Source organism: Tachypleus tridentatus, chromosome 13 (genome assembly GCF_004210375.1).
Source record: "Tachypleus tridentatus isolate NWPU-2018 chromosome 13, ASM421037v1, whole genome shotgun sequence".
Classification (NCBI taxonomy): domain Eukaryota; kingdom Metazoa; phylum Arthropoda; class Merostomata; order Xiphosura; family Limulidae; genus Tachypleus; species Tachypleus tridentatus.
In genome coordinates, this window is record NC_134837.1 from 43134828 (window position 1) to 43162760 (window position 27933).

Below are 27933 nucleotides of genomic sequence, written 5' to 3' on the forward strand. Positions count from 1 at the left end.
TAAGAAGACTGAAATGGCTGACAACTTCAAAAATATCAACAAAGCATCTTTAAAAACTAAAACAAATGAACAGATAACTTTCATGAATCTCTTTTTTTTTATATCATCTTCAAAAGATGGTCTAAAATATTTGGTTTACTAACTTATAAACTATATACACATTTGTTAAAGGAAACAAATATGCACAAGTATTTGTAAAAGTAAAATCAATTTTGAGGGGGGGGAGGTATTATTACTTTGCCAACTAAAGTTTTATGTCATGTAATATATACTCTAATTTTAGAATAGTCCTATAAAACAGTCCTTGAAAGCCAAGGTAAGTTTAATATCGCTCTTCTCAAATAACTTCCTAGAATTAAATTTTCAGTTATTTTTCTACAGAGTTTAAAAGCAAAGAATTTATAGAAAATATATTAGAATATTTTAGTGTGTATAAAATCAAGTAACTTCTTTCAAAGTAGGATCTTCTAGCTTTTTTAAATATTTGAATAAAAGTCTGGTTGTGATGTAGTTGTACCTGCCAAACAGTACTGATGAATGAAAGAGGACTCTCTTATTTTCATAGTTTTCTATCAAAATTATAAGCTCTTTCAAATACACATAAGTATTTCATTTAACCTTTAAAGACACATCTTTCACAAGCATTCTTTGCAAAAACATTATTACCATCAACAAACAAATTAAGGTTTTATACAATGAAAAAAATACATCTAAATCTAGTGCATGAGAGAACCTCTGTATTAAGGCTCAAGAACTATGGCTATGTTAATAAATTGTAGCCAGAGATATCTGATTAAGTGAAATTGTTTAATCATTCATAATTAGGCTTCATGACTCTCTAAACCCCTTATAACATACATGAATGTATAACACTTTAACACTTGTGAGAAAACAAAATCTTCCTTAGAAAGGGAACAGTTGGGCCTTTACCACTATACACTTATTTTTTTTACTCATATGTAGCTTAACAGATTTTAGTTAGTAGCATAGTGCAAAATGTCGTTATAAGTTAAAAATCGGTATTGTTTAAATGTACACTATACTTAATGACAAAGTTGACCATAAGAAGTGCAATCCCACAAAAAAACAACAACAACAAACAAACAAGTTTTAATTGATAAAGTAGCTAAATAATCCATTGGTGTTTATCTCTTTTTGTTTACATTTGATATAATACGATTTTATATGATTTATAAAAACCTTTTCTTGGTGAAATAATAAAAAAACATACTATGTCTTTTGTATAAAAGTATAACAAGTGGTTAAGTTAAAGTTATAGAAATTAATAATCCAATCCTAAGTAAGAATTAAGTGATGCAATCAAAAGAATACCTGTTCTAATATTTTAATGAATCACAGTTTATAAAAATGTCTGTAATAGTTTAAAAGGTTTATGAAGAAATACACTCCTTTGACAAATTTAATTTAACCAATAAATTTCCCCTAAACTAACTATATAGGAATGACACCTAATTTGCATTTAAATAATTCCAGACATCAATATATTTTAACCAAATTCAGAGGATCCTACATGTTTGAGTTTCTTGAATTAACTAATGACTTTAAAACAGAACTCACAGAAGACTGTAAGTTCAATGGTTTTCTTATCACTTCCAGCTTTGTTTTTAGCTATGCATGTGTATATCCCAGTATCTTCTTTCTTCACTTCCTGTATTGTTAAAGTACCAGCAGTTTCATCCACTATAAATCTTTCCTGGGAGCTCAGCTCAGCACCATTCTGAAAAGGTAAAGCACTATTTCATACATAACTATCAAACACTTGACTAAAGATAGTGAGGAATATTATACCAGAGCAAGTTTTTGTTGAATAGATGATCAACACAAAAAATCATAATAATAATTGTTGCTTTGCTGTACTTCTTGGATGTTTACTTAAAGTTTTAGTTTTATGGTAGTGTCATGCTAGACTTGAACTTACTTATAAATTTCTTAAAAAATATTAATATTTAATTTTTCAGATAGTTACTGTCAATTTTTCACTATTAACACATTGGCTCCAAAGCCTATTTGGCTGATATTTTACAGGATCACAATAGTCATTTTACAATTACTTTTTTGCAGGAAGAGTGTAAATGTAGCTATTGTGTCCCAGCCAATAAGTGGCCCTTCAAAAAGAAAAGAGAGTATGACTCACCAGTGGGTCTTACTGAAAAACTATTATGACCCACCAGTGTGTTGTATGGGAGTCAATGTGTTAATTACAGGTATGGCCAATTCTGTACATTAAAAAATGATTTAATACAAAATTTCACTGATACAAGCTGTTTAAGTTTGCTTACTAATACTAAAATTAATGGTGAGCTATAAAGAACTCACTATTTTTTTAAAAGTAATCATGCACCAAATTACAGAGTTCCTAATAATATAGAACACAATTAAAAAGTTTTGTTTAAACACTATCAATCCTGTAGTTAACCTCACTAATTACTTTTAGGGATTCCTATGTATTATATTGAGAAAATGAACACAAATCCACCAATATTTTTTATAAGTTGTTTACAATGACTGCTAAAGGAAACAAAAATATCAAATTACTCAGTATGATACATGTACCCCATCAGTAATTTGACAATTAGTACATTTATTAAACATTTATACTATCCATTTAGTCCTTGTTTTTTGTTTAAGGTTCATTTTCTGAAATAGAAATGTACTAAATAGTTTAAGAAAGTTTTAAACTATTTTTTAACCATTTAATTATTTTTCTCTTTATCACTAGTTTCCTCTGTCGTAATTACTTTTTGTTTGCATATTTACACTTTGGTCTTATTCACTTCTCCAACACAATGAATCAACATTCTACATATTAATACACTTTATGTTATGACAACAACACATTTTCATCATGTCAGTGTGAAACACTACAATAATACTTTAAGGCAATTAAAGATTAGATCCCAAGTTTTCATTTAATATTTTTTAAACCATTTAATTTCCAATAAAAACCACGAATACCTCTTAAGAGTGCTCTAACATCCATTGTACTTTCTAAACACCATTAAACTTAACAGAAGAACACTGTACCTGATCAAGCCAGGCATATGTAGGAACTGGATAGCCAATGTCAGCTCTACAATCTAGAACAACTTCTTCCTCTTCTAGTGCTTGAGCCTCATCTTGAGACTCTGTGATGTTGGGAGGGACTGAAGAAAAATAGACATACATATAAATATTTATAAAGGAAATTATATTAAAAAGAAGTAAACACAGAAATAATAGTCTCAAAATATATTTTTCTATTATATGGTTTAAGTAGCTTATGCAACACAAGGTTAAAAACAAGAATCCACTGCAGTATCAAAATCCTATCATAGGAATGGAGTTCATTGAAATATTGTGATTTTTAAAGTAAAAAACAAGAATCCACTGCAGTATCAAAATCCTATCATAGGAATGGAGTTCATTGAAATCTTGTGATTTTTAAAGTAAAAAACAAGAATCCACTGCAGTATCAAAATCCTATCATAGGAATGGAGTTCATTGAAATCTTGTGATTTTTAAAGTAACATATTTTATGCACTAAAAGTAACCTGCATAGGTTTATTGTTATAACACTGAAATGGAGTTAAAATAAAAAATTGTATCTGATATCGATACCTGTAAAAATAGATAATTATATCATTAACAACCCTGATAAAATTAACTAGTAGCTGTATAATTAGAGATCAGAAAAACTAGATTTCTGTACTTCCCACATTTTATGTTCCTGTGATATAAGTAGATTATAATAAGCATGATAAAAATACCTTACAGATCAAACATGTTCTAATGTATTTTAACATGTTCCATGTCAAAATAAATAAAAAACATTGCAACATCACATTAAGTTAATGTGGGTTATAACATCCTGTACTACATACAGCAACTGTTATATTTTTTCCCTATTTACTGTATAAATCTCAAACCTCTCCTTTCTTCTTTAAAGAAGAAATAGTAATCACATTTTTTGTTTACTTACATGTAATTTATCTAGTAGGTTCAAAATTGAACCACAGTACAACAGAAAGTAACAACTGATGTACAATTAGAGAAAAAAATATTTCTGACTACTAGCTTAAGAACATTTTATGAAATCACAGGAAAATAAAAGAATCAATATAACATTTTCACATGGTGGAATCACAGGCAAGTTATCAACATAATACAGAAGTCTCAAGATAAATTTAAACATCTAGTTACAAATATATCAAACGATGACTGTCTCTAGAAGTTGAAATGCACAAATCTTCCTTGAAACTGAAAAACTGTGCAACTAAGACATTTCCAAAAATAAAGTAGTTTGGTGGAATTTCTATCCATAAAAATACAATGAGGATCATTTGACCAAACTGATGACCTCATAATTTTGTTTTCCTGGTTTGAAATATTTCTTTGCAATATCAGATTCCAAAGCATTACAACTGCACTTTTTTGCCAATAGGATAATCTATCATGTTCTATTCAGTAAACTGTTTCTTGAATAGCCCAAAGAAGATGTTATCCTAGAGCTCTGCCTAAATCTAAACATAATTACTAAATTGGAATGCTGCCATACAACAATACCAGACATTTATAACAAAAACATTTGACTCACCCAAATAACCTACATTCAGTTTAACATTCAATTAACAATGATAAAACAAAAAGAAACACCAACAAATTTTATTTTCTGGATGTTAGCAATTTAGAAAGCCAACTAACATTAGCAAGTACCGTGAATACATATCAGAATACCCTAACAGCATAAAGAATGGAACTAATCTATAGCTTTTACAAAAAATAAGTATTTAACAAAGGTTCCATTATAAAAATAACACAATATATAAACTTCAGAACTCAGCACATCTGTCAAATGAAATGAAACTAAAACCAATATATATGAATAATTTCACAGCACAAAATCACTTTTCTTATTATAAAAATATTTTTTTAATTATGTGTTAGAAACAATACAATTAAGAAAATATTCAGATGAACTACACCTTAACTTCTAATCTGGTTACACACAAAACCCCTACCAACCTACTGGAGGGAAAATAAATTACTCTTAAGGCACAATGATAAAAAGAACAAAAGTAAAAATTAAGGAATATAAATGTGATACAAGGCAACATAAAACTGATAAACTACTGCTGAAAGTCATGCCATGACATTGTAAGATGATGTTAAAAGTAATAAGCCAGGTAATTATTAAGCAGTTAAAATTTTTTAAAGGCAAAGTGAATAGGAGAAAAACAAATAATGAGAAAAACATTGTATATTGATTATTTATGGTATCTTTGAATAGCTACATTATGAATCATGTTAAATATTAGTAAAAGTGCCCAGGATTGTTCAGGTTATTAGATTGATTTATTCTACATAACTGTATCACTGTGTGTGTATTCTGAAGCTATTTTAGCATAAAAGTATAACCTATGTACTTTTGTTGCTGCTTTTTAGGATGTGGCTTATTTATAAATTGAACCTTCCCTCTGACATGCCCTCCAATTTTAAACTTAAATAATAAAAAAACAAACCTCTTTAACTAACAGAGCCTCTAAATTAGAAAACAACAAACATGTTTTTCAATTTTGTAGTTTATACATTTCATTTTATACATTTAGCATATAGCATCTTAACAATATTAAGTTATACTTTTATTGCTAAGCAATAAGATTGTTTAAAGTTAAGCATGATGCTACACAATGAGTTATCTGTGCTCTGCATTGTAAGTCTACAGACATGCCACTGTGCTACTGGGGGGCAAGCAACATGACATAAAAATGATTGTTGAAATATACTATTACTAAAACACACTGGTTTTTCTATATATTAGAAGTTGTTATAGAAGAAATCACTTATTTTCTACGTAGTTTTTCAATGTACTGTCGATTAAAAAGATATGCACAGAAACACATCTGTGTCTATGTTGATTTGTCAGTGGGAGAATAAATAACCAAATATTAAGTTTAAGACACTGACTTGTGTGGTATAGTTTCCTCAATTCGTTATTATTAAAATAACAAACATTGGAGAGATTTAAATTTATGTTGTTAAAATAAGTTTTATTAAGTATAGACTAAACTCATAAATTATAGTAAGAAAATGTGGTAACTTTCTGTCTATATAATGTCAATTTTTTGTGCATATTAGTCAACATATCTTTAATTTTCAATTAATCATAGACTACTTGCTTTAACTAACAGTAAGTCTAGCTACTTAAATTATGTAATAACTTGCTGTGTAATAGTCTGTAACTGAGAGATAGGCAGACTGATAAGACACACACACACAGTGTTTTATAACATTAGATTTAAAGGTGAAATGTAGTTCAGAGATGTTTAGTATCATAATGTACAGGGAAGTTAGTGGTCAAAAACTTCTTTACTGAAGATCACATTTTTACTTGAATGTTCTGGAATTACTTCCTATCATCTTTTCTCTGACTTTATATATTGTAATGTACCAATAAGCTAAACCTAATCTCATTATTAATGTTCCTGTAAGTTTCCTTCATCAGTCAGTTGCAAAATATTACAACAGATAATGACTCACATTTTTGTACCTTTTGTTAGATCATATTAAGCAATGGACAGTTTATATATATGAGAAAAACTATGACAATATGAATTTCAGACATTCTCAGGAGCTCCAACAATATACGTATATAGAAACCAAGCACTCACTAAGGACTTCCACAACAATATCTTGATGTTTAAATCTTCCAGTTTCTGTGACAATAGCTTGAATACGATACTCCCCACTATCATCTTCGTGCACTTCAGATATCGAAACTCCTTTTTTTATATTGACTTTGAATCGAGATTTATCCAAAGGGATTGTTTCTGATCCCTCTAATTTGGTCCAGGAAACTTGAGGTGATGGATCAGCTGAAACAAGACACTTTAGTTCTCCTGGTTGGTTTACAACAAGGGTCTGTTTTTCAAGGCAGTCTTCCCAAGTGATGTCATCTGTCAGATAAAACAAATCAAGTACATACAAAAGCTTCACATGAAACATTACTAGAATGTTTTTGAAATGTCTGGATAAACTAGAATAACAATACTATAATAGTTAACAAATGATATAATTACATGCATATGAATCAAAGGCAAGATAGTACTACAAACAGTTTTATTTGCTAAATCTGCATAGTTTGTAGTAAAGTATTGTGTTCAGCAATTTTTTAGCAATCTTTATTCCAATTCAGGCCAATATAAATCAGTTCTTTTATGAAAAAGTGAAACTGTCCCACACTACACATAAATCAAGAGGTAAGGCACCACCACATATTTAAAGAGGTAATGTTACATACACAACAACCACCATAATAATACCTTATTAATGTGTAGTATATTACAGAAAGGATATATTGAGAATACAACCTTGTTACAGTAAATTATATAATTACACATATTAATATAACAAAAATTGTAACAATCCAAGCACTTTCAGTAGGTAGAACTTCCTTCATCAGGGGTGCATTGAGAAAAAGAGATCTTTCTGAAAACATATATTTTAAAATTTATCAATTTTTGAAGTCCTATATTATTTCATAATATCATGAAGAATATGTTAGTTTAAATCAAATATTCAAATTGTTGTACTTCACGTTTTTCACACAAAGGTAAGACTTCAGGATTTTACTACTTAAGTCATTCAGGCAAGTGACTACAAGAGGTCATTAGTCCAGGGCTGGCCATGCAGTTTCTTCTTTGAGAGACATTTCAGCAACAAATACACCAATAAGACCATTAAAATTTAAATATTGTGAATAACTACAAAACAATATTCAATCAACTTCAAAACAACTAACTAAGCAGTGTATGATGATCCACATGGGGAGAAACTTTCTGATTAGCTGCTCAGTTACTTTCTTTTCTGCTCTTTGAAAATGAATAATCTGAACAAGCAAGTATGAGCAATTAATATCACTTTTTTACTTAAAAAAAAAAGTGATAATCAGAAAAAGTCAAAACAAAATATATACAATATGAAGCCACTAGCTCTATCAGATTTGCTTGCCATGTTGGCAACCAGTCTGAATGCAGTTGTCCTGATCCATCAAGCAAGCATTAATAAATATCAGACCATGGATTTACTACATCAATAGTTAGTAAATTATTACAGTCTATAATTAAATTCTAAAAAGCATTTGCACAAGTTTCATATTATCACAGATAGTCAACAGTTTTAAAAAGAGAAAGTAATTTCTTGTGAACTTGCTAGCTTTCTTTGAAAAGGTTACATTAAATCTGAACATAGGTAAAGCTACAGATTTGGTGTTCTTGGATTTCCAGAAAGTTTTTGATAAGGTGCAACTTAACACATTTTTGAAGAAGACTGCATCATTGCAAAAGAAGATAAAGGATTTACACAGATTAAAAATATTGAGAGGTAGATTCCCAAAACTTGTTATAAACAAGTTAATATCACATTTGGGTATCCTTACAAGTGCTAGGTCCTTTGCCATTTCTCATTTTCACTAATGATATTGATAAATGAACAACCATAAAATTAGTTGTATTTGCATATGATATTAAATTAATGGATGTTTGAAACTGTACTAAATATGCTGAAAGTTTTCAGTAAGATATAAAATACTGAAGTGAGTTGATTCCTAGCAAATGTGTTTCAATCTTAGTAAAAGTAAGATTATCTGTTTATTAATTATTTATGCAATACTAGTTATTTGTACAGCTGTGTTGGGGAAGCTTTAGTTGAAGAGCAAAAAATGTGGGCATAGCCACTATAAAATCTCTAAAGCTTTAAAAACAACTTGTGTTGGTTAGCAGTAAGGTAGATAGAATTTTAATTTGAAAACATGGAAATATAGAGTACAAATCAAAGCAAATTAGCAGTCCACTCTTTAAAAAAAATGCTGGTTAGACCCAATTTAAAATATTGTTCAGTGTTTGTCATATTATTTGACAGAGAATGATGAATTGTTTAAGAGGGTTCAGTAAAGAGTTTCCAAGGTAATCTCACATTTGAAGGGGAGTTATTATGTGATGATAAGATTTAATCTCTTGACAAGTTTTCACTGGAAAGAAAGGGTTAGGAGGCATATTTGAAGTTTTTAATATTATTAATTGTAGAATCTATAAAATATGATAATGTTTTTAAAAAAATCATACTGTAAGACCACATTCAAGATAAAAGAAATGACACCACTTAAGGCAGTGTTACTTTTCCAATAGTTTTTGTCAACTGTAGTAAAGATTGCAACATGAATAAGTATCTTGGAGATCACTGTTGGCTATAAAAAAGGGTTATTTTAGTTTGTAGTAGTGTGGTGTCAGAATATTGGAGAACCATCATGGCAAGATGGCCCCATATTATTTCTTACAGTTGAAATTAAATTAATGTTTAGGATATTTGTACCCCCCTCCCATTCCTGTTTGTGACAATGCATTCTGGATATAATTACCAATTCTAATTTAGCACAGAAGTAAAATCTTGAAATGCATTCTATATAAGTATACCAGTACAGATTGTCAATGTTTCAATTTTAGATTTTATACTCAAAATTATTTCAAAACTTTAAAGTTACAAAACATTTTTATAATTAAAAATTTACACAGAACCATGAAATATCAATTTGTTGTACTTTACCTGTAAGGACTTTTGAAATATCTCATTAACAGAAAAGCTAGAATTTTTATATGTAATAAGTATATCATGTTATTCATATGCATTTTTGGCAAAATTTAGAATGGACAAAAAATTGATTTTTTTTCAGTTAAGTGAAATAAATATGTTTTTACAGATCTGAAAATTAAAGTTCTGTAAAGAATTAATAAATATTCAATCATTAACTATGAATTTTCATAATACTTACGAAAGAATGTTACTTCAACACCTGTTTCCAAAGCTTCTGTGTCATTGTATGTTGCCTTGCAAGTATACATGCCCGTGTCTCCTGTTTTGGGTTTCACAAACACAAGTGATAGTATATTTTTCATTATCTTGTTGACTTCAATGTTTTGATCACTTCCACTGTAAAAGATGCATTAAAAATGTATTAAAAATTCCTTCAGAGAACAGTTATCTGATTCCCTTATACTAAATCTAATGATAAAATTTCAACTTACTCATAAACTTCATCATTTACATACAGCAAAACTGAAATACTGTCTCAAAAATATGGTTCATGATTCACTTTTCAGCATCTCTCATACATGGAAAGTTTTAATATTTTTTCACACTATTTAAAACAGTGGATTGACACATTCTTATTAAAAAAAATCCATATCTCAGTAAAAACAACTATTTATAAGCATTTTTGTTACATTTAGTAATTTTTGAAATGAAGTTAGAAAAAAAAAATCACTCAAGCTATCCCTAAAATAATAACAGTACAAATAAACTTATTTCTGTTAATGTTTTTCCACTGCAGTTTACATCAAGGCTGATGAGCAGTATATAAGCTAGGATAAAATTTTAAATATTTGTTTTATGAAGTTTGAAAACATCTAAGTATTGAATGTAGTTAGTATTTCACAATCTAACTTCAAATTTCAGTAATTCCAACATCAATATTACCACAGTTCATTCAATATTTCATAAAGACCAAAGATAATCTATATGATGTCAGTGCTAATCATTTAATACAAACAAGGTTATAGAAAGTAATTCCACCCAATGCAATTGTCAATAACTATACACTGCTTGTCAAAATCTTAAGGCCAATGAACATAAAGAAAACATATGTATTTTGCATTGTTAGCTTCAACCACTTATTTGAGTAGAGCTTTGAAAGATGAAAATAACAAAAGGAAAAATAAAAATAAACTTTTTTAGCATTTAATAGGGAAAATGTGAAAACTATGAAATTAGCCTAAATACTAGCTGATCAAAAGTTTAAGACCATACTGAAATGAATCGTTAATCGGTAAACACATAACGAAATTTAGTCATTTGTGTTCAAGCATTAGCGTTGTCAACATCTCCCACTGACATCTCCTGTGTTACATTGGGTAAAAACATGGCAAAGGCTAAAAAGTTGACAGAGTTTGAACGTGGCAGAATTGTCAAGATGCAAAAGCAAGGTCTCTCTCTCTCTGTCAACGTGTCATCGCTGGTGAGATTGGGCCTAGTGAAACTGCTATTGCAAATTTCTTAAAAGACCCTGAGGGATACGGAACGAGAATTTCAAGTAGTTGGCCCAAGAAAATTTTGCCGGCGTTGAGCAGGAGGATTCGACGGGTTGTCCAATAAGACACCAACTGATCATCAAACCAAATTAAGGCCCTTGTGGATGCAGAATGCAGCTCAAAAACAATAAGAGAGCATCTACAAGAGAAAAGCTTTAAAAACTGTAAACGTCTTCAAAGGCTACACCTCCTTCCACACCACAAAATAGCTCAGTTAAACTTTGCTGAGAAGCACCAAACATGGAACATAAAAAAGTGGAAGAAGGCTTTGTTCTTTGATGAGAAAAAATTTAACCTTGATGGTCCAGATGGCTTCCAACGTTACTGGCATGATAAGGATATTCCACTGGAGACATTTTCTACACGACACAATGGAGGAAGTTCCATCATGATCTGAGGTGCTTTCTCCTTCCATGGAACAATGGAGCTTCAGGTTATACAGGGGCATCAAACAGCAGCTGGCTACACTGGCATGTTGGAGAGAGCATCCTTATTGACTGAAGGTCCCCCTTTGTGTGAAAATGACTGGATCTCTTGGCAGGACAATGCTGCAATCTACAATGCCCACAGGACAAAGGACTTTTTCAAGGCAAATAACATGATTCTTTTGGACCATCCAGCGTGTTTGCCCGAACTGAACCCCATTGAAAATGTTTGGGGTGGATGGCAAGGGAAGTCTATAGAAATGGACATCAATTCCAAATAGTGCATGATCTTTGTGAAGCCATCTTCACCATGTGGAATAACATTCCAGCCAGCCTTCTGCAAATGCTTATATTGACCATGCCAAAGCGAATGTTTGAAGTTATTCTCAATGACGGCCATGCCACTCACTACTGAGACCTCTTGTTGGGCATTTCCTACCCTGTTTAGGACTTCTTTTTGGTATAGCCTTAAACTTTTGACCAGATAGTATTTCAGCTAATTTCATAGTGTTTACATTTTCACTATTAAATGATAAAAGGTTTTTATTGTTATTTTCCCTTTTCTTATTTTCATCTTTCAAAGCTCTACTCAAATAAGTGGTTGAGTCTAACAATGCAAAAATGCATAATTTTTCTTTATGTTCATTGGCCTTAAGATTTTGGCTAGCAGTGTATCAACATCATTCGAAATTTGTATATCATTCATTGAAAATGTTATCAATCCCACATGCATACAACTTGAACTTTATCCCTGAGCTTACAACATACAGCACCCTCCAGCTATCTTCCATTTAACACCTTTCTCTCTCTCACACAATGATCCAAGGCAATCATTCTGCCAAATAGTACAAAAATAATTAAATTACTACCTTCCTAACTCAGGTGGCTCTCAAAGATAAAAGAGCCCTCAACTGAACACATACTAGTGTTACAAATAAGGATGATATGCTCTAAGGTCAATGGTCCATCAGCATGTTTACTTAGAATCAAGTTTAATTAGATAACCTCCATCCTGACTGTTATATAATACGTAGCACAGTATCTTAAAAAGATTATTCCACAACACGATAGTACCAATGGAGAAATAATTCTATTTAAGAACATGTTTGGGCCTAGGTTTTGAAAATAGATGCTAATTACCATTAATATCTAAATCATCATTAACATCTTTAAGTGTAGAGATAAAAAAAACAACAAAAAAAAACATGTAGCCCATAAAAATCCCTCACAAAATTTAAACATTGACTCAACCACTTCATGTGTTTTAAACAATCCAGAGAAAACATGTATCAATATGTAAGCCTTTCCCATTAATTTCCAGTTAGGTAATTACTGTTGTAACCCTTTTGTGGTTCCTTTAGACAAGTAGGTTATCTTCATTGCTAAAAAATTAATTCAACAAATATGCAAAGTACTAATTACAAATTTTCTAATATACATAATTTGTATCTGTACATTTTAGAGATTTTATCCAAGTTCATAATAATCTCGTGTTCAAAATGTAGCCTCTGCTGCACACTAAAATTTTGTATTCACACCCACATTTAATGAATAATTGTTTCATAAATTTCTTTTACTTTCTTGCTTAGTCATGTTAAATCAGTGTACAGCTTCATAACTTGTCAACATTATAAAACCAATCTAATTAGTTTGAATTTGTCCACTTTGTCAGACATGTTATACATCCTGTGCATGTTAATCGAGCTTCTTAATGAGATCATTTTATGGATTTGTTTAAATAAATATTGATTTTACAAACTACTCAACATACAGCTACTGATATACTAAAACTCACTATAAGGTTTCTTTTCACACTAATACAATCATGAAAGAATTACTTGAAATTTTATATGTATTAAAAGGCCACAGAATATTTTATGAAACTGTTCAAAAGACTAAAACCATCTAGAGGTGTTTCTCTTTCCCTTGTATCAGAAACAAAACGAAATCAATATTCAAAAATTATTACTGAATCTTAAACATGGTCTACAAATTAAAAAAAAAGCAAGGCAATAAATTTTAATGCAAAATACCCTACCCTCATATGTGCATACTCAGTCCCACAAAACTATCCTAGTTTGTATGAACATTCCTCACCTTTGGCCCAGTACTTCTCCACTTGGATTTTCCCATTTTATCTTTGAAAACAAGCTGTTATCATCACTCTCTCCTGTGCAAGTGAGAGCAAAGCTTTCTCCTGCTGGTCGTGTTTGAGCATTGCCCAGAGGTTGAATAGAAAGTTTCACCTTATTTCTTAATTCACGAGCAAAACAACCTTAAAAAAAATACACTGGTAAGATTAATGAGTCAACTACAGTTACATAACAAATTATACTTATATGAAAATGTAAAGGTAAAGAAAGCACAAATTATAAGGAATTTCAGTTCCATATAGAAAATCTTTCCAGATATTCATAATTTGATAATGATCAAAAGTTCATGATCATATGGAAACATTGTAAATTTAGTTTGATCCTTTCATTTATGTTTTTAATTTAAGTATTTTAATGCTTTTATACACAGGCCTCATATTACGCAAGCATATCAACATAAGTTCTAGATATGAAATGTTCTGCAGACAAAAATTCAATCCACATCCCGACCTTACAAAAGTTTACAACAGATGGCAGCATGTAAAAGTGTACGATTTTTCTATTCCTACAGTATACTTTGTATGGCTTCTAGAATTTTAAAATAAAGAGTAAAGAGTTGAAACTTAACTCATTAAAAAGCAAAAATTCATTTTAGCTCATTGATTTTTGAAACTCATTTAATGGCTGGTATACTGAATGACAAATCATTCCACGACTTCTCTAGATTATTCTTTCACTGAATTCATTGCATTAATAGTTATTTCAAGCTCAGTAAGAACTTACTTTCCAGTGAAAAAGGAATTTTGTATCGAGCCTACAGTGTAAAATTTAAACTTCACCATTGCGTTTCTAAGTTTGTTTATTCATTAGAATTTCCATGAAACAGTACTTGACGCCCACAAATTAATTGCACAACTTATACGAGTACATTTACTATTTCGCGCAAAAATTAAAAAGGTTCATAATAAGTAATGCAGATATTTTTGTCCATGTACCGTCTATTTTAGTACAGTACTATCATTCCTGAGCTTTCTATCTCGTTAAATTACAAAGAACCTTTAATTAGTGAGTGTCACATCACAATTAAACAGATAAAGTTATTAGAGCCACAAAAATATGTTTGAGTAACGATATAGTAGTGAGGACATTCAATAGCTCTCTCTTCGATGTGGCCATCTAATTACAAAGACTTGCATCTCCCCCTTACTTCGAGTTCCAGCTAAAACGACATGCTATACGGTTTTCCAGTTACCTCGCCATTATCGGGATTGATTTCCCTCGGTAACAGCGCTTAGAAAGTAATTTGTACAAGTGCTGTAAAACAGTAATTCTTTACCCTACTGCTTATCACTCAAGGAAGATGGTCACGATGGTTAGTACTGAGTATGACTTATTCAAGACTATTGTAAGTATTCTAAACAAATCATTAAGAAAGAGTGAAGAAAGAAAGAAATACAGAAACCCTACACACTTAATAATGAAGCTCTTAAAAGCCACGAGTAAATGTGGGTTTAATTACACTCCACCCACCATTTCAATTGAGCGTTTAGAGGCCAAACGTTTTACAAGAAAGAATAAATCAAATAGAAAGTCTGTTTGCTTGTTTGTCAACCATTTTAAATTTTTTTTCCCCTCTTCACACACTTCCTCTTTTCGATATTACATTAACTGTTAAATGGTTTCCTCTATAGAAAGAATGGAAGTAAAATCTTTTGAAATACCTCTCTACATACTTTTTAAGGCAAATGGACCTTTCATTATAATCTAAATTTTCTAATGTTCGCAGATTTGAGTATCGAATGGATCATTTGTAATACTGAGTTAGGTATTCACGGACAGATGGTATCGAATGGATATATCGGATCATTTTAATACTGAGTTAGGTATTCACGGACAGATAGTCACGCTCATAATCATACTAAATATTACTAAGTTCCCCTTTTTCAGAGAAAATAATGTATTTATAATTTACGAAAGAGGAAATATCGAGAACGTTCTCGACTTTCAAACCCCAAGCGATATTGTAATAAAAAGAAGAGACTGAACTCATGTAACACACACATTAACCCTAATTTTGGTCTCCCCTTTTCCATTTAATTAATTTTACATATTTTGAAACAAGATGAACCAAAATGGGTACTGTAAGTCTAGTCGTTGAGCTTCAACGTTTTAAGTAAATCATTAATTGGAACAACTGACAAAACTACTTCTCATAAGCGAAGTGTACTATTTTATTTCAAACCAGAAACTTCCGTGACAAATAAGGGTACCGCGTTATGAGAACTCCCCTTTTAATTTTTAAACATTAAAGTTTGGAAATAAACTTTATGTTGCTTTGCTTGTTAAGACGTTTTTATTGCTTAAAAATAAATAGCTCTATAGCCGATAACCTAAAACTCGAATGTTTATCTACGTTTCACTCTATTTGTCCAAGAAATATAATTAAGCAACCGATTACGTATTTTAAAAGCATCAAAGGATTTAACTCGATCGTTTTAAGCTTACTTAAATATTTATGTACAAAATAACCGCCTCTCTACTATTTTTCTAACTCGACTACTATATGAACTTGACCATCCACATTGTATCTGTTAATTCTGCATAGCTACAACCCAGTACCTAATTGCGTTATTCTAACCCAAACTGTAAAGATACTGCAAGACATTTTGGTAGCTAACATAGTGAGGGCACACATTAAGCTGGCGATTCGTTCTTCGGTATCACAACCGCTGCACACTGCAGTCGTAAGTTTCCATGACAACGACTACGAGTTAGGAGCAGTAACACAAGCGCCAAAGAGTCTGGAAGACGTCGTGAAAGAATAACACTGCAAGACTTATTCATGCCGCAGATGACTCATTGGAAGATCTACTGATGGAAGACGAGGTCCATGTCGCACAACGTTACTTTAAGAATTGCCCTTACAGGAAGCAAAAACCAAGGCTTGCATAATTTTATAAATGGAGCCTTACTGTTTCAAACAGACACAAAAAATTAATTCAATAATTAAAAAAAAAGTTTTAGGGCTTTCGTTTGAAACTTAACAAAAACCGACAGGGTGACAAAGCCTGTATTCATGACGTATCGTGGATTTCAATTACTGTTTCTATTCAGTAAGACGATACAATAATATTTTCCCTTATAATAAAAGTCGGAGGATATTATAACTACGTAAAATAATAATGTATTCAGATACGCGAAGTCGGTCATTTCTAATCAGTTCATCACGAAAACGTCAAACATTTTCCTTGACGACACTTGTGATTTCCGACTTCACAATAAACAACAACACACCCACAAAAATATGAGGCCTAATCTGAAACATATCACGAATCTGTGATATTAGCAAATAAAAGTTTTTTTTTCATATTAAGAACCACACAATTACAATTCAAAAATGATCACAAGAAGATTGTAGAATGCAATAAAATGCCTTATATTGTGTAAATAAAGACAGTCACAGGCAAAATTTAACCTAAAACTGATATGACTTTTGAAATGTATCTAATTACGAAAGATCACATTTTTTTCTCATGGGGTGATGTTTATTTTTGGTTACGAAACTTTAATGGATATGATAAAGAATTCATATACACACTTTAGTAATCTATCAGTTGTATTATTCTACACTATAAAACACATACGCCCCCTCCTAGTCTTAAATGGAAACATTTGTACTGCTACATGCAAGAAAATAGCCTCATCCATTTTCATTTGCTTTAATATAATGTTAACTTTTAATGCATAGATATGGAAGCCTTAAATAACTTTCCATTTAGAAGTAATTTTACATTAATAAACGTGCAAATGAACAGATGAACAATGACGAGGGTCTGGACGAGTTTAACTTCAGTATACTGATTTTAACTGTGAAAATAGTAAACGCGGTGTCTCAAGCTATACCGGTTATCTGCATAAACGTGGTCTGCTTGAAGTGATCCAGTCACGATTTAGCATGACCTATTTTCATATTCCAGTCACGAATATGCACGATCCACTTCCATTCGAACTATATCCAGGCTTTAGGAATATATACTGGTATACGCTTTGAAGCGCCTCTTCAAACACCTACTCACGTTTGTACGTCATTGCTCTAAGTAACAATATATCGGTGATGCGTTAGTCGCCTTGTATAAACGTGGAGTCTTTCCTCCTACCAGTCATTTATTTCAAACGATGACGTTTAAGGTAAGGTCTATAAGAAATGTTTGTACTGACCAGTGAATATAATAAACATTTAATACACAAGTCACTGAAAAAAATTAACGGGCAGTATCAAAATATGATTTAACAAACCTCGTCTATTTCTTTCGTGAACAAGAGAAAACGATGAAATCATAGGTACATTGATGATTTTATGGTATTCATTATTAACTGATACAAAAGGTGGGTGATTCTGTGTTCATGGAAACACATTGCTTTATCAACTCAATAAAATTATATCTCCTGCTTTACCTTTGCCATACATACACATAGTATTGTCACAAATTAATATTCCCCAACACCTCTGAAGAATTCAGTGTGTTCGTGAAACTTAATACCTAAAGCTTTTGGATATACAATGGCTGGCCATATAACTCAGTGATGTCGAGAAACCCACTTGTTGAGAAATTTATATGCAAAAACGGCTCGTTTGGGTTGAGAAAATATTTTACATAGAAGAGCGAACAACGTTTCGACCTTCTATGTAAAATATTTTCTCAACCCAAACGAGCCAGCCGTTTTTGCATATAAATGGCCATATAACTATTGTATGCCTTTCAGTTTTAAAGGAAATACTAATACACAACACGAACGTAGGTAACGCTCGCTGCGCATTTTTTTCGATATAAAATGAAAAGTGTGTGTTGAGGTTCGCAAAGTTTTAGTTGGTAATTTGTGTGCAATATAAAATCTGTTTGAACTGAAGAGGTAATTCCATCAAATTCAATCAAGCTGTGGCTTATTCGTGTTGTTTGGATTTCACACGAATCTAAACAAGGATTATCTGCGCTGGTCGTCCCTAATTTGGAAGTAATACACTACGCAGTTAACTATGAACAACATCCAACTCTCAAGCTACTATTATCAGACCGAATAATAGGATTCAAGCATTGCTCTTATAACGCACCCACAACCTGATAATGCATTTTTTTTTAAAGTTACGAGACGCGAACCACGGAATCTCAATTCTCGAATCCGGCACGTAAACCATGCTCGGAGTCCAAGCTACGGCTTCAACAATTTATATACTATTAACTTTCCTTCATTTAATGTACTGACCATTTTTAGCACGGCCTACATACAATCAGTCACCAGCAGTTGACGGTAAAAATAAAAATTGGGAAATGTATATATTTTTATATACTTTTTATTTTCATGGTTCCAGACTTGGAAGTTAAGGACGTATGCAATGTGTTAACTACATATATTGGTGTGGGGTTAAAAATTAGTATTAGTTGACAGTTACACCACTAATTAACATCTCTGACACTTACATGAAACATGCGAAGTTCGAATCTGTGTGAGGAGGAGAAAAAGGCATATTTGAATATGATGTGTATTATTATCTTCAACACGGTTACCATAAATAATACAATCCCTAAAACAGGGATTCCAAATTGCACAGGACGTAGAAAACGGGGTGAAACAGAAAATTTGTCTATTCGACAATCACATCGTCACCTTTCCTATTCCCAGTCACACACACCCACACACATCTTGCACGTGTACTAAATGAGGAGCACGTTCATTTTAGTATACACGTTTTCCTCTGATAGGCCTTTTTTTATTACAGTGATTTATCTTTTACTATAATGCCAGAGCCACAGTGGCTGAGCTATCCTGCCAGGCCAGGTAAAATCTTCTTCGGTTCGGGTCGCTGACCCTACCATCACGGCGAAACATAAAACGATGCACGAGCGACCCCATGAATTACTACAGTAACACGTCACCATGTTTGCTGTTTTTGTTCATCTCCTTGAAACTGATTTATACAGCCTTCATATAATTTTGTTGAGCAATTCTTTTGATCAAATCACCTTACCCTGGTAATAATTTCAAACTGAATAACCGTTAATGTTTTGTAAAACTAGATAATTAGTTGTATTTACTACAATTTACTTACTGACTAGATTGAAAACAGTCAGTAGCACCCAAACGTTAAAGGGAGGGGGTATCGTAAAGATACATTGCCGGCTCATTAGGTCCAAAAAGGATAACTTAGATGCACGAGACGCCGTATTAAGTAATGTTACAAAGTATAAATGTTCAAGTAAAGACAGAACGAGGTGATAAGCAAAGAGTGTCACCAAATCTCTAACATTTGGATCACAACCTTATAACAGTTTTTACCAAGTATTAATATTGTAGGCGTGTATTTTCTAAGTTTTATATATATATAATGAGGTTAGATAGCATCACTAAAGATAAATGATACCACCTTCACATAAACGTATTTAAAACACTAATTTATCGTTCAAAAGTCATACGTCCCATTAAACATTAACTCACGGAGAAAGGACATTATAATATGTGTAGTACACACCACTTCCTTTACGTCACTACTTCCCCATTACTACCAAACCACACAAAAGAACGCATAACCGCACGCGCATAGGATAATTGTGCATTAATATGCGATTGTATCTGTACAGCTTCGCATTAATTACGAAATTTATATAGATATTTTACCTTTTTATATCATCCATGGCGCCCAGCAACTACTTATTTCTTAATACTTAAGCTTAAATATAGACTTCCCCTCCCCCAGTACTGACAGTCATTTTTCAGATTAAATAATCAGTCAATTCTTAAATGTTTGGGTATATATATATATATATAACCCTCGGCGACTGTACGGCTTAGGAGGAAAAAGCCGAAATAAACAAAACTGATTTGTTTATGCATCGTCGACGCCAGATTAATTCAGTATTGGACGGGGACTTCAGCCGTACGTCTGAAAGCGGCTGGTACGAACAACATAATGAAACTTTTGGGTATCAGTAGCACCGTTACAACACTGGTAATTAAAACTTGTACGTCTGAGGGAAAATATATGTATCAAAAAAGCGTGCCAGTTTCTTGAAACGGAATACGGCACGTTTGTGAAATAAATTGTTTTTTCGAAAGCTCCATGAATGGCAATGCAGTAAACTGGATTTCTTTCTACTGCGTACACGTCAATGCGCACATACACATTTTCTGCATCTAAACACAAATCCCATGTATGTACACTTCTTATTCAAATAAAAATACACGAAGCAACATTTTAAACTCAGAGTAACTTAATAAAAGGGGGCGAAATAATACAATATATTGCATTTTTATATTTGCATAGTTTTGTACATTCAGAAATAGTTGTTCAATATATCCGATTATTACAGTTATTCTTCCTCATACTGTGGAGGTACTTACAATATGATGTACATGCAACCACAGTCGAGCCAGAAGATGTGAAAAATAAAAACATTTGTGGCTGTAGAAAAGTTTATGTAAATACCGACACGAGTTTTTGTGCACAGAAATATTCCATTAGTGAAATTTAATATTTGCTTGTAAATTTGATTAGCTTGGGTTCGTTGGTAATTTGAAAATGTTTTTTCCACGAAGCCTGTTTTTTTTTTCTCGTCTGATCTCCGTAATGGAAATCACAGTTTTCAAATCGTATCAGCAATACTTGCTAGAAGAAAGAAACTGAATTAAGATCCGGTCTTCAATTGTAGTTATAAATAAAAGTTATTTCAACGTTCAATAATGGTAGAATCAAGAACTTCACACTCAAACTATATCAGTTTACTCAGAAAAAAATAAAACAAATATATAACTACGCAAAGTACTAGTACTTGACTTAAGGGCTTAACAGTTTGAGCTCAGTTATTAAGAGCTTTTTCATCACATCAATAACTAAACGTGGTGGTAAAGACCAGTGCTGAAGTGTTACACTTCAGATCAAAGTTTACCCCTCTACTTATAAGTTCACTATTATCAGCTTAAAACCATTAGCACTAGAATTTTGTTTAGTTTGAAATGATCACCACTATTAACATAAAGCAATAATTCTCGGACTTTCACACCTCTGACCAAGTATTTATGTGTGATGTTTTTGAAATAGCATCATAGAGTTACAGCATCAAAGCGTACGTGCACACGGACAGAACGTGCTGTACTGCTGAGTGAATGATTTTTGCTGCAAAGCAATTTTTGAAGAGGGAGTTATAGTGAATTTTGTTATTTTCCTTTTCACAATACGCTTAACGTTTCAGATTTGTTAAAAAGTCAGTTGTGTTCTTTAAGATCTGAAAGCAGAGATGCTAACAAACCAAATTCAAGTTTTAAGATTGTTTGTGCCTAAATTAGAAAGCGTTTGAAGAAGCAGTTTGGTTCCTTAATATTAAAGTTTAGCTAATAGGCTAAAATAGCAAATATTAAAAGAATTATCAAACAGCTAATCATGTTCACAATTGCCACATATCTGGAAAACAATAAATACAAGATAAAGTTATGAAAATCATCTTATTAATAATCCATTCACATTGAATAAGTAAAAATATGTCTTCGAATCAAAATTTCACTTACTATCTGATTGCATATAAAAATATAGTGAAAATTTAACAATTTCGCGCAAAGCTACTCGAGAACTATTTTACCAACAAAAAGCGGAATTGACCACCACATTATAGTCCTCACGGTTGAAAGAGTAAGCATGTTTGGGGAAGGTATTCGAACTTGCAGGCTGCAGATTTCAAGTAGATCACCCTAACTACCAGGCGATGCCAAGCCAACAAGTACGGAATGAATAAAAACTTTCCAATTTGCACATGCAAGCATATAGATTTAAATTTCTAGTATCAATACCCAACAGGAAATTATGGTGTCTGGCATATGTGCTGGAGTTGGGGAGAGTCTAGTTAGATGAGTTTAGCTGATTAGACAAACCATTAAAAGTTCATTACAAGTTTTTGTATCTCGAAAAAAACAAACAAAGTCTGTTTAACAGAGAGACAAATGAGAGGAAAGATTAAAAATACTAATCACAGAGTAAAAATATTCACTCTTTATTAACTTGCTGATAATTAAGGATGTAATTCAGATATATTACTATATACCTGTTCATGTAAGATGTAATATTTAAGTAGCTGTAAAATACATGGTTTAAAAGTGGTATCTATTATGACATGTTCTTCCATTTAGAAGTACTTCAGTGAAACTGTACCAAAGCCATGCATGATTCCATAAAACTTAGACTACGTCATCATCATTTCCAATTGAGTCTGGTTGGAACTAGACATACCAGAAGATAACACCAACAAATTAAGATTTTTTTACCACAATGTTCACAATAATAGGAACAATTTTTGAATATTTGTAAGTTTGCCAAAAGTACATACATATGATTCTTTTTCTTTTCAATACTGAAGCCAGAAGTAGTTTTTTTGTAGGCTCACTTTATGTCTGTAATACCCAAAGGGTATTTGACATCCTTTTAGCTTCTCTACGCTAGTTGTTAAATAAAAGGCCATCTTTTATCGATTGTGAAAGAATATCCTATTAGACATTGTAACGAAACCAACACATCAAGAATTCCTAGAAATTATTAAGACTACTTCGCGTGACTTTACTCTGAGCTGTAACAATTATTAACATGACCGAATGTCAGTTGTGTAAATATACACTAGCAAATAATCTAACACATAATATTCTCCATCAGGGATTTACATGCACGTGAATCTTTGTCTCGCATCAAAACGAAAACTAAAAGAAATAAAAAAAAATCGTTTTTGAAACATTTTTTCTAATTGCTCCATGTATTTATGTCAGTACAAGGTTTTATAGTTCCACACTAACATAATGACAGCGTTTAAATTTTCCCTTGTATGGATTACCAGTCTCAAGTGAGTCCAAAATAGAGGTAAAACGATATCTTGTCGAGTCTACAATAAAAAAGGTTTCTCTATGTTGCAGTTTGACTTTGTACATAAGCAATATTACCAAATTCAATCGGCGAAGTCATTGGGTCGGAGGAAAAAAGTTGAAAGGCCAAGGATAGTCTCGTGCGTACAAGTACATGCACGAGCGCCAAAGGCAAATTATCCCCCTCCCACCAAATCAGTAACGTGGGTATAGAAGCAATGAAACAAGCGTATGATTCTCGGAGTGAAATATTACTGGTTAATATTGGGTAAATGTTTACGGAGATACGGAACGGCGCCCACGAAAGGGAAATAGATTATTATGAGAGCTGCGATTTCATCTTTGTTGTACGTATGTATGTTGGGAGGGGAGAAGGGGAAAGAATACTTAGAAATTGTAAATGTTGGTATGTTGGTGGAGTATCTGGAATATCACGTTTAATAAAGTGGACACCTCCTGAAGGATTAAAGTTAATGCAAGACAGGTAAGAAGGACATGAGGCGTGTGTTCGACATTTCGAAAATACATCCTATTTACTTGTGTTTGATGAAAATTAGATCACCATATTTTACTCATGAAATTCAATTAGCTATAGAGTTTCCGTTAAAAAATAATAATGGGTATGAGAAAATGGGATACTCATATTATCGATACAATCTTTAAGAGAAATTTGTGTAACTACGTGTTTCTTTTTAATATTCGCACTAGGTACTTTTTTCTGCTATATTAACAGAAATAAAATATAAGCCTAAGTCTACACACTGGGTTAAACATTTATCAACCGACCACTGAAGGATAAACAAGTCACGCCTTATTTCGAACGTGCAGTTTTAAAAGTTACTTACCACCTATGCAGTAAATAATTCGAAGACCTTTAGACCTGTATTTTAACGCATATTTTAACATAACAAGCTACTTATTCTCTGTTCACCACAGTAACCGAACCTCGAATTTCAGTGTTTACAATTCGTTAAACTTATTGTTGACCCACTGCGGACTATTCGAAAATATTAAATGGTAATAATATTATTACTATTAGCAAATTAAGTCATTAATTTCACAGAAACAAACGCACTGGGGTGAATACTAATGAATTAAAAGCATTTTGAATATTAGCGATACAAACACGATTACATATTTTAATGCGAGTACAACATCACACTGGAGAAGTTTACAATAAGGCCTGGCATGGGCAGGTGTATAAGGCACTCGACTCGAAATCTGATAGTCCCAGGTACGAATCCCCGTCATACCAAACATGCTCGCCATTTCAGCCGTGGGGGCGTAATAATGTTACGGTCAATCCCACTATTCGTTGGTAAAAGAGTAGCCCAAAAGTTGGCGATGGGTAGTGATGACTAGCTGCCTTCCTCTTATCTGACACTGCTTAATTGGGGACGGCTAGCGCAGACAGTCCTCGTGTAGCTTTGCGCGAAATTCAAAAGCAAACAAGTTTATAACAATGTTTGTTTCATCTCTTTCTAACAAGTCAGTACAACATCAATATTAACGATACAGCCAAACTACTACGACAGGTGTTCAATACATTTACTTTTCTATTTTCTGATTCATTTGTAAGTGTTCTGCTAAGTTCTAAATATTATAACATGTTACTTAAATCTCAAAGATGGAACTGCTTTTTAACCAAGCTTTTATACCCACTTCTTACGAACAAAAGTAGTATTGTTAAAACGAATATATATATATATATATATATATATCTGTATATTGCCAAGTCATAAATACCATTTTAATCAGAAAAGACTAAGTTAAACGCTAATGATCTAGTTTAATTATCCAAATGCGATAGCAATGAAACCCCCTGCCCCATGAATCACACAACATAGCAATTGATATCGTGAAGCATGTCACGTCTTTCTTGATACGTATAACATAATTCTGAACAGAAAAAAAAGTCACTGATTTCGCATTTTACGTCCATCAAAAACACACAGTTATGTCTGCACGTGCGTATTTACTTCTCTCTCCGTGTGTTTGATAAATATATTACACCACATGCGTAATTATCCAAGTCACAGATCATATCAATTCACTAATTTTATCTTAATCTCACGATAATTCTTATACAAATAAGCATTATGGGTGTTTTCCAGTGGTCAGTCGTTACGCACGTACACTTGTGATTGTTTATAAGTATCCCTCCCAAAAAAAAAAAACAAACAAAAAACAAAAACGAGTTCATAGCTATGAAAGGCTGATAATATTTTAACAGCAGTCTTATACTTAAATACAATCTCTTGAATTATATCGCTTTGCATTACACTGCCATATAGCTTTTCTTGTTATTTGATCGTCTCACTGCATTGCAATGTGCTCTGCAAATCTCATATAACAAATCACTTTAGATATTTATTTTATTTTTACTAGTATACTGCAGTAGTATTTAAAATGACATGAAAACTAACATTTTTACTGTAAGTGTAAACCACAACCATTTGTATATAATTTCTAGTTGTCCCTAATCACGTACCTGAAGTTATGGTCGGATGGTTTCACCTGCCAGAAAATAAGCTGATTAGACTTTTTCGGGTTTATCTGTTTTCGATAAAAAAAAATAACAAGCATTTCCTCACTACTGAGTGGCCCGGCAAGGCTAGATGGTCAAGGCACTCGATTCGTAATCCGAGAGCCGCGGGTACAAATTCAATCACACTAAACAAGCTCGCCCTTTTAACTGTGGGGGCGTTATAAGTTACAGTCAATCCCACCATTCGTTGATAAAAGAATAACCCAAGAGTTGGCGGTGATTGGTGATGTCTAGATGCCTTCCCTCTAGTCTTACACCGTTAAATTAGGGACGGCTAGTGAAGATAGCCCTTGTGTAGCTTTGCTTGAAATTCAACCCAAACTACCGAGTTTTGTGTTTTTTTGTAAAGCAGGTAACGCCCTGTGAGAAACTTCTTATCCTTATCTCCCCATGTTTCACGCGAGTGAGATAAAAGTCTGTGAAATTCCATGTTCTGATCGAAAGTACAAAGAAAAAAGAATTGCATTTAAAACATATTTCATACTCTTTCACAATCACTAGAAGATTTTTCCACACGAACCTATTATGAATTAAGTTCCAATAATATGAATGAAGTGTGTTTAACAAAATGGGCTGGACATGATCTTAACTGGATCTTAACTTTGCATGATTTTTTTATCTCCTTTATAAATTTAGAATATACATTAACTCATTTCTGCTTACTATATAATGCTAATTTAGGAGTAACATTAAAGGTTTCTGTTCAGAACACGTCTTTCCCGTTTCGTAATTGGTTTGGCTTAATTATATAGAAGGCTTAATAATTATTCACATGTCTATGACCACTTAACATTTTTGATGATAAGGCAAATTATGAGACCACAAACGTCATACCTATTACGATGCCCAACAAAAACACGTATAGCTAAAACATTTTTATAATATATAAAAAGTATCTCAACACTACAGCAATAAATGCAGATATAAAAAGTTGAATTTATGCTTGACGGAAATGATCATTAAAATTACGGCATACACAGATGAAAGTAGCCCAGAGGAAAAAAGTATTTTTAGTATATCGAAATAAAATATTTAGAGGAAATAGCATCTGGAAACAAACAAGATACTCTTAGTTATAAAGGCATACCACTAAATTACAAGACATTTTCTTCCAACACCGTCTTTTTTAATGGTTTTCGATCAAGATGATAAAAAGCTCAGATGAAATTTAAAAATACAAAAGGACCAGTTAAATATCATGATATTAAAACAGACAGAATAACTCCCTCCTGCTTAGTACTATATACTGCAGTTTGGGTCTAAATGGAATCGATCTTTCAAATAATAAAACTGTCTGGAACAATTAACCAGAAATCACACATAATTTATAGCACTGTTGTATGAACAAAATAGCGTCTTTAAAATCTGCGTCAACGTTACGTATTTATACAGCACCTGCTTCGGACTACATCGTCCCATTATTATCGTACGTTCTTAGCTTTGACGCCAGCCACCAACCAACGATTATTGATCTCACGGGCTACGTGAGCCTTCAGCAGCCATGCTAAGCATTGGCCTTGCAACAAGAACAACAATCAAGTGTGAGTGAGGACAAAGAGCAAAATGGTCCGGAAAACATTTTATATTATCTCGCACACCGGTGTCAAAATACTACAGTTGTGGCAAGAATGTTTGGACTATAACCCACACGAATCCTCACACATCGGTAATTACACCAAACCTTTGTCTGAAAACAGTCTTCAGTTACAACCAACGGCTTCCCTCCTCTATTCACTTCCCAGCACTCCCACAAGTACGTGTACACAGTTCTAGCGATTCGAGAACATTAAGGAGGATAGAATCGATACGGTCTGAATTACATACACCGTGTTCTTTGG

At 32.4% G+C, this 27933-nt stretch overlaps 1 pseudogene across 1 annotated transcript in view; it reads right to left on the reverse strand.

Moving 5' to 3' along the window:
• The window catches only part of LOC143236123 (fasciclin-2-like), a 109236-nt pseudogene that overhangs the window by 29895 nt on the left and 51408 nt on the right, over nucleotides 1-27933 (reverse strand). The window contains exons 2-6 of the transcript XR_013019496.1: nucleotides 13661-13838; nucleotides 9824-9981; nucleotides 6669-6953; nucleotides 3046-3164; nucleotides 1579-1738 (exon numbers count right to left, since the gene is read on the reverse strand). The product of XR_013019496.1 is annotated as a fasciclin-2-like (transcript). The remainder of the gene's footprint in view (nucleotides 1-1578; nucleotides 1739-3045; nucleotides 3165-6668; nucleotides 6954-9823; nucleotides 9982-13660; nucleotides 13839-27933) is intronic.